Source organism: Chamaea fasciata, unplaced genomic scaffold (genome assembly GCF_029207755.1).
Source record: "Chamaea fasciata isolate MVZ Bird 193981 ecotype frontalis unplaced genomic scaffold, bChaFas1.0.hap1 SCAF_40, whole genome shotgun sequence".
Taxonomy (NCBI): Eukaryota; Metazoa; Chordata; class Aves; order Passeriformes; family Sylviidae; genus Chamaea; species Chamaea fasciata.
Window position 1 is genome coordinate 1,193,164 of NW_027094125.1, and position 8,168 is coordinate 1,201,331.

Below are 8,168 nucleotides of genomic sequence, written 5' to 3' on the forward strand. Positions count from 1 at the left end.
AGCATCACAGCTGGGGCCAGCCCTGGCTACCCTGGCAACAGCCTTGGGAGTGGGTCCCTGGCTGGGGGCTGTGGAACCTCTTCCCTCTGGGGCCCAGGGACAGGACTGCAGGGAACGGCTGGAGCTGAGCCGGGGCAGGTTTCGGTTGAATCTGAGGGAAAGGTTTTTCCCCCAGAGGCTGCTGGGGCACTGAACAGGCTCCCAGGGAAAGGTCACAGCTCCAGGGCTCTCTCAGCTCCCAGCAGCGTTTGGACACCGCTGCCAGGGCCAGGCCGGGATTGTTGGGGTGTCCTGTGCAGGGCCAGCAGTTGCACTCCAGGATCCTGATGGTTCCCTCCCAACTCAGCCAGTTCTGTGCTTCTGGGATCCCATGGCCCTGGAAATGGGACTGCAAATGGTTGCCATGGCAAGGGACTCTGGCTCCAGGCCTGAGCTGGGATGGTCAAGAGCCCTGTGGTCAGAGGCAGTCCCAGCAATGCCCTAGGGACATCCCAGGGCACCTTGGGCTGCAAAGGCACCCATCTGTCACAGGCACTCACGGGGGCTCCACGGTGACATCCCAGGAGTGCCCAGGCTGCCAAAGAGCTGGGATGTCACAGACACTCACAGGGCTTCCTGTCGTGGGCAGAGTGGGAAAAGCTTCAGGCAAAAGCTTCACTTCTTCATTGGAGAAACTCCTGCTGAGTGATGAGCGGGAGAAATGACACCCAGCAGCCACCATGGACCCTCGAATTCCTCCAGGACACCTAGACGTTAAAAATTCCATCTCAGAAAGGAGACTGGGATCAGCCAGATCCAGTCCTAGCCCCAGACTTTGTCAAAGGTTTATGTGTAAAAGACCGGACTGGTGGAATTGAACCAAAATGCAAGTTGTCCCACAGGATTAATGATGGAACACCAGATACATTTCTATAAATACAGCTATGATTGATTCTGATCAGGATTAGACAGAAAGATTCATTTACACCACAGAGTAAATTTAAAAAAGTTATTTACTCCACAGTATAGGAGCTATAACAATTATTGGAATATAGTGCAATTTTGAAGTAAACAGGGCCTTGCTGGAGTTGTTGGAGCCCATTCCAGGCAGAGCCTCCCACTCCAGCAGGAACTGCCTTTCCTGTGCCAGGACCAGGACAGATCCTGCTGCAGGAAAAGCCCCAGGCCAGCCCCAACAGAGGGAAGGGCTCAGGCACAAGTGCGGAGTGCCATGCTGGGAGCTGTGCCAGGGAGAGCCTGAGGCACCAAAGGCACCTTGGCAGCAGCAGCTGCTTCCAGGCCATGGCCAGAAGCCTCCCTTGGCAGCCCGGCCTGGTGGCCACCACTGCACAGCTGCTGCTTCAGGGCTCATTTCTGCCTGGGCTCTGCCCCAGCCCACACAGTGTCACCTCAGCCCTGACTCTGGCACAGCCGCTGTGCCTGAGCCCTGCAAAGCCCAAAGGTCACCTCTGCCCCCCTGGCTCTGGCAGCCCCTGGGGCAGGGGGGAAAGGCCAGAGATGGGCTGGCTTTGGCTGCTGGATGTGGGCTTCAGCAGAGACAAGGAGGAGTCAAGGGAGTGGATGGAGTCCAGTGAACAGCCCCTCCTCCCCATGCAATCCTGGAATGGTTATAAATCCTGGAATGTGTCATAAATGATCAGCCAACTTCATAAAACAAAAGAATATATTAAAAATTGACCAAAATAAAACCCCAACAAACCCCTCGATAAAGCCACTAGCAAAATACAGTTCCAATCCTGCGATCGGCACCGGGTGAACCACAGATCCGGCCCCTATGGCAGCGAATTCTCCCTGGTTCACAATTTCAGTCAGTGCAGGGTCTACTTTTATACACCTTTTCTGGTTTGCACAATCTATTACTTCATCCGTCTTTGTTCCTCTGGTTCTTGATGCATATTCACTGGGTTTCTTTTCTGGTCACTGGTCTGGTGAATAGTTTTTTCCAGGGAGGAACAGGCCTTTGTCTGGGCGTCTGGGAGTCTGGTATTCAGATGTACATCCTTGATGAGGTAGAAGAGATTGATATCAGGTGTTGATCACCCGGCCAACGATCGCTGATGGCTGTGCTTATCTCAGACAGCCCCATCTCCCATGGGTGCCACCCTCCTTTGTCTCGAGAGTGGGCGACTCTCGGATTCCTGGCAAAGGCAGTCCTTCCAGGAATGTTTCATTCCTTAAACCTAAAAATACGGTTTTATACAGCATATCATGATAAACACGAATTAATTCCAGGACATTTATCACAGATGGGAAGAGCTCTGCAGTGCTCATCTCATCCAAATCCCTGCCATGAGCAGGGACATCTTTCACCAGATCACGTTGTTCAGAGCCCTGTCCCAGCTAGACTGGAATGTTTCTAGGGATAGGGCATTGACCACCTCCCTGGGAACCTGTCCTGCTGGATCACCAACCTCATCATCAAAAATCTCTTCCTTATCTCTCCTTATCTGAACCTCTCTTCCTTTAGTTTAAAACCACCACCCTCTGTCCTATTGGGACAGGCCCTACTAAAACCTTTCTCCACCATTGCATTCCCAATGAGCCGGGTTTCCATGGCAATTGCCAGGACAGGTGACCCAGGTGTGGTGTCCCAGGGAGGGCTGCCATGGGAACAGTGGCCAGCACTGCCCCTTTCTGTCTGGCTGAGCTGCCTTTGGCCCTGGCAGTGGCGTTTGCTGCTGGTTCCGCGGCGCCTGAGCAGCCAGCGCGGCACAGGGCAGGTGGCCGTGGCACAGCCCCCAGCAAGGGATCCCCTCTGGCTCTGGCCACTGACACCAGCCCTGGGCAAGGGGCCCAGGCACTGGGCTCAGGGCAGTGTCCATGGCCACAGCCCCTCACTCCTGGCCCAGGCCAGGCCTGCAGTGCCCTTCCCCACAACCTGTCTGCACAGAAGCACTCCCAGGCCTCTCTGCATTTCCCTTCCCCTCACTCTGGGGACACTCACACACCTCCCAACAACCCAGCTGCAGCTCAGAGCTGCAAGGAGTTCAAAGTTTGTCTGTCCTTCAGGAGTTGGTCTAATTCTGCCTTCAGCCAACTCTGGATTTGTGTTTATTGTACAACTTCCTGTGTGTCTAAAACATTCTTTGTTTGGTTGTTTCTTGGGGAAGGGGAACCTCCTTGTTGGCACCTTGGGTTTAGCACACCCATTTGAGGAGATTGTCTGAAATTTAGGAGTTTTAGATTGCTAAAAAAGGAAGAAAACCCCTCTTTGCCTGAGTGCAGCCAGTTCTCCAAGCAAAGCAGGTCCCAGGTGAGAGAGGAGAGACAGGATGGGCTTGTGGAATGTGGAGCAAGGTTGTCCATACTGGGTCAGACCTCAAGGCACAGCTTCACTGAGCAGGCCAGACCTCCTTAGGAGAGTCCCTGGGTTAATTTCAGCCACTTAATGCCGCAATCACTTCTTCTCTAAACAAAACAAACACACCCTTGAAAATAGGAATGTGGGTTTATTTGAAGCTCTTTGAAAGATTTCTCCATTACTCCAGGAAAAAAGACTTCCTAAAGAACTGCACTAGAGCAGAGGGAAATCAAGGCACAGCCATGGTTTGTCAGGAGTTGCTTGATCCTCATGAGCCCCGTGGTGCATTTGGTGCTGAGCCCTGGAACCTCAGGGCCTGAGAGGAGATTGCACAAACCTTTCCAGGAGTCAAAGTCGGAATAAAAACCCAAAGTGCCTGGAAGCATTAATGGGTCCCACTGATGTCCATGTCCAAAACAGGCTCCTCATGGAGTCCTTGGAGGAGAGAATTGGAGACCAGGATTGCACAAAAGCCTCTCAGAGACTCAGTGTGGGAAAGAACAAAGTACCTTAAACACCTTGAGTATCTCAAAGCATTAATGAGCCCCACTGAGTGTCAATGCAAAGCTCTAAATTGACTCGTTAAAGCAGATAATAGGAGGCCAAGATTGAACAAACCTCTAAGAGACTCAGTGGCACAATAAGTACTTCAATTAACCTGACTACCTTGAAGGATTAATGAGCCTGAGTATTGTCACTGGCTAAGAATCTCAAGGAACTAATTAAAGCAGATAATTGGAGGCCATGATTGCAGAAACCTCTCAGAGACTCCAAGGCAAAAGCCAAAATCCATGGTCCTTTGAAGAACCTGCAGTCCCTGGGAGCATTAAGGAGCCCCCCGGGGCCATTCCTGACCAAGGCTCCCCAGGGACTCCTTCCAGCAGATCCTTGAGGCCACTGGGATGGGAGGGGGATGCTGAGGGCAGGACAAGGGGCTGACAGTGCCCAGCCTTGCTGGGGCTGTGCCAGGAGGCCCCAGGGCCTCAGGACAAGGTATCTCCTCACAGCCCTTGGTGGCACAGAGGCTGCTGTGCCCCAGGACACCAGGACTTGGCTTCTCCTGGGCACTGCCAGCCTTGCCAGGGCCCTTGGCCATGTCCGGCACAGCTTGTCCTGCGCTGTCCCCCAGCTGCCGCTGTGTCCCTGCAGGCTGCACACTCCCATCTCTCTGCCCCCCTGGCTCTGCCCTGACATTGCCAGCCCTGCCCTGACCTCTGCCCAGGGCGCCTCTGCAACCCCCACAACCAATGGGCTGGGGGTGGGAAAGTGTTCCTGAGGGCACAGGGAGGGGACAGCTGGGCTGGACTGACCCCAGGGATGTCCCATTCCTTGTGAGGTCATGGTCAGCAATAAACTGAGGGAAAAGAAGGGGGATGGGGGTGGTGGTGAGGGCTGCGGATGTCTTTTACTGAGACATTTCTCATACCAAGTACAAAGTGCATGAATTCGCTCCTTTCCTGCCAGGAGCTGGCTGGACATTGTCTGCTGATGGGAAGGAGAGAATTGATCTCATTTGTTATTTCTGTGCTTCCACATGTGGCCTTTGCCTTTTGAGGCCCTTACTGTGGAGGGTGGTCACAGCACGGACACGCAGCAGGACAATGACCAAACTGCCACAGCAGCCCAGCCTTGCACCCACAGAAGGGCTCTGCGAAGGGGAGTGTGGAGCTGGGAGGAGCAGATGTGGAAAGAGCCAGGGCCATTGTCCCTGGCTGTGCTGGCTCTGCTGGGAGCCTCTTTCTTTCACATCTGCAAAAAATCATTATTTTATTCAGATACACAAGGAACAAAGCTTTTGAAAGTCATTGAGATACTGAATAATGGCAGATATTCATGTGGAAATACTGTGAGTAATGATATTTGTTTGCGGAAAACATACAGTAAGAATATATTAGGAAAATGCAACAATGAAAAAAAAGGACAAAAAGACTGAGACTGAAAAAAGTTACATTCAGAAGGTTCTGCAGAAGAAAAGAGGCAGTTTATGGCTTCTGAAATCCAGTCAGCAGTTTCCTCATGGACTCCAGGAGTTCCTAATTCCTCAGACTGGAGATGAGGGGCTTCAGTGCTAGAGGCACCACTCAGTTCAGAACTGAGAGGGCCAGATCCAGTGATGGGGAAGAGATGGAGGGGGGTTCAGGTGGGCAAATAAACCACTGCTGACAAACAAGGACACCACAGCCAAGTGAAGGTGGCACATGGAAAAGGCTTTGTGTCCCAGGAGGCCCCACTTTGCCCAAGCAGAGCCTTGCATCCGTGAGATTCCATGTTGTCACAGTGGTCTGCTGAGTTCCATGGGGCTGTGCTGTGTCACAGTGGACACTGAGTTCCACGTGCCCTGGCACTGTCCAAGTGGCCCCTGGCTTCCATGAGGCCCCGCTGTGTTTGCAGCTGACACTTGGCTCCCCAAGAGGTCATTGTGTCACAGTGGTCTCCTGGGTGTCAGGAGGCCCCGCTGCGTTGATGCCTTACAGAACCTAGAAATAAACCTTTGGAGACAATATTATAGAGGAGGTAATAGAAAGGCTGATCTTTATTGGACACCTCCAAAAAGCAGATATGGGAAATGTCCACAAAACAGCCATCACCACCCACCCCCCAGGGAGAATACAGTTTTACAAATTTAGCAGATTAGCATATTTGACAAAAATCACCAGTTAGGAGAACAGCTGCAGAGGCATGACAAAGTTTCTTGAAAAGAGTCATTCTATCCCTGACTGGACACTTGAGGCACAATAAGAAAGCAAAGAAAAAAATACAACCAAACAAAATCCAGGCCATCAAACTAGAAACAAACCCAGAACTGTCCCTTTGTGTGTGTGACAAGAGGACAGTGAGGGCAAGGATAAAAGGAACACGGCCTAAAAACTGAACAGAGCTCAAACTTAACAGGACTTAACTTCTACCTTAACCTTCACTTACACCTTAAAGTTCACAATTTAACAGAAGAACAGCACTTGACAGTATTTCTCCGAACTTATAACCTATGTCTAAGCCATTTACAGAAGAATAGTATTTACCTTGCCTTATAACTTATCTTAAACCTGGAATTATGATAAGGCACTTCACCAAGCACTGACTCAGAAAACCCTAAACCCTACCACTCCAAGTTGTCCAGACTTTGAGAACAGGAAGTCAGGAGAAGAGAGAGAGATCCACAGTCAGGACTGTTGATCCAGCACCATCTCAGCTGCTGGGAGTTCCAGGGCCATGGGATGTGTCAGTGTCACAGCCGTGTCACAGCCTCACCTGCTCTGGTCCCTCTCACAGGTGGCGTTTTTGGGATGCCAGGGCCTTGGCAGCCACTTTGGGGCTGGAGCAGAGGCTGCAGTGGCTGGGGCAGGAGCAGTGAGCGCCCCACTTACGCAGAACTTGCCCTGGCCCCCCAAACACACCCTGCAGATGTCTGGGGCCATTCATCATTTCTCTGCTCTCCAGCACCAAAGCAACGGACTCTGGCTGCAGCTCTGAGCTGGTGCCCAAGGCACCCACCCCTGGCAATGGGGCTGCATGGAGCTGCTCTCAGGAAACCCCCCAAGAGCTGGGGAGTGCCCCAAAACCACCTCAGAAACGTGGGATGCACCAAAATTCTTACAAGAATGCAGAATACCCAAAAACTCACTCAGAAACGGGTTACTCCTTTCTTCATCATCCCCAACCTTATGCTGTCTCATTCCAGACTTCACTACACCCTCCCAATCCCCACCACAACACATCCCACCCCTGCTGGACATCAAGACCCCCTTCTCAAGCCTGGTTTCCCCCATCCCACCCCTCCCAAACCCCATCCCATCCATCCTGCTCCACCCAATGCCCATCTCACCCCTCCAGATTTGCAGCACACTTCACCCTAACTCCTTCCAACCCCATTCCACCCTGAGGGCCTGTGGAATCAAGTACTTTTGGGCTGAGACTGAGTAGTATTCAGTGGCAGTGAGTGGTTTTGAGCTGAGAGATCAATCCTGACGCAGTGCCAGAGCCGGCTGGCCCTTCCACGGCACCACGCCGGGAGTGGGACACTCCCCAGAAGCAGGATGACCTAAGGAGCGGCTTGGAGATGATGCTCTACGGCACTTGGGCGGTTACCAGGCACACGGTGGAGACAAGGACGAGAGGGAGAGCTCCGGGCTGGGTTCCAAAGGGTTTTATTCCAGTGGAGGGCCCAGGAACTGAAGACAGGGGCAGCTGTGTGCCAGCTCGTTTAAAACGGAGGAGGTTTCAGGGGAGGGTTCAAATCTTTAGCCAAGGGTAAGAGAGTAGGGGAGGAGTGAACGGTGGGGTTTACATTTGACAAACCAAGAGGGAAAACAAGGGGAGGAGCGTGGGTCACCTGAGGCCATGAGGCTTTGAGGGTCAGGGGATTGACAGGGAACAGTCTGGAAGGAAGGGGCAGGTGGGGGAAGGATTGACAACTGGCTAGGTGGGGACAAACTAGGAGAAAACCAACAACCCAGGGAAGTAACAGAACAAACCAAAAGAACAAAACACACCACAACACAATCCCCCATGTCTTTTGGAGTGCCAAGAAATGGAGACAACTACAACAAACACCTTAAACCCCCCATACCTTCCCAAGTATCTCCCTGATTCCCAGATTCCCCCAAAAGACTAAAAAGTGATGCTTTAGATGCCTGTGATGAATTGGTTGATTTTACCTGAATTTGGGTTGTTTTAAAGGGATGAAAATGAATCAAAAGATTGTTAGGGACCACCAAACAAAAGGACCACCAGCCCAGTGTCTCCCCAGTGCAGAAAACCGGGAATGTGGAACACCAGGGCTCTGCCTAATTAGGGCCCTCAATGGGGGAAGGAGTTGGAGCAGTGCAGGAAACTCTTCCCACAGTCAAGGCATTCCCAAGGTCCTCAC